Raw genomic sequence first — 564 nt, 5'->3', positions numbered from 1 at the left:
AACGAGAAAATCAACAGAACATAATTTTTTATGGACCGAGGTTTTGCTTCGAATGCGATTAAAATCAAAAGGGATTTTTTGTTCTTACAATAAAATATGACGAAAATTTAAGTTCTTCAGTCATGCACAGTTCATGCGACTATTGAACACCTTCAAGCAGTTCCTTAGAAAAAAGCTAAGGCGGAAGAACGTGTATTTTTCCATGTCAAGAAAAGGGGCAAGTAAGCTTTCCTTTAAATTATTAAATCCATAATATAATATGTAAATAAAAATGAAATATATTTTTTAAAATCTATTCAAAGCACTTCAGTCATTTAAATTCATTTCACAGAATAATTTCAATTTAGCTCAATTCAGATCACTTAATCTATATTTTAAATAATTCAAATCACTTGACACAATATAAAAATAGAAAATAAAATAATGGTACCTTATGTCATAAAGTAAATGATGCTTCAAGATAAAGATAAAGATTACAGACAAAACACATAACTTATTTAAATTTAGTTCGACAGAATCATTCAAATCTAGTTCACTTCAATTGTTCCATATCTCAAAATTCTG

The sequence above is a fragment of the Penaeus monodon genome, chromosome 15, assembly GCF_015228065.2.
Source record: "Penaeus monodon isolate SGIC_2016 chromosome 15, NSTDA_Pmon_1, whole genome shotgun sequence".
Classification (NCBI taxonomy): domain Eukaryota; kingdom Metazoa; phylum Arthropoda; class Malacostraca; order Decapoda; family Penaeidae; genus Penaeus; species Penaeus monodon.
Note: the sequence above shows the minus strand (reverse complement) of the source record.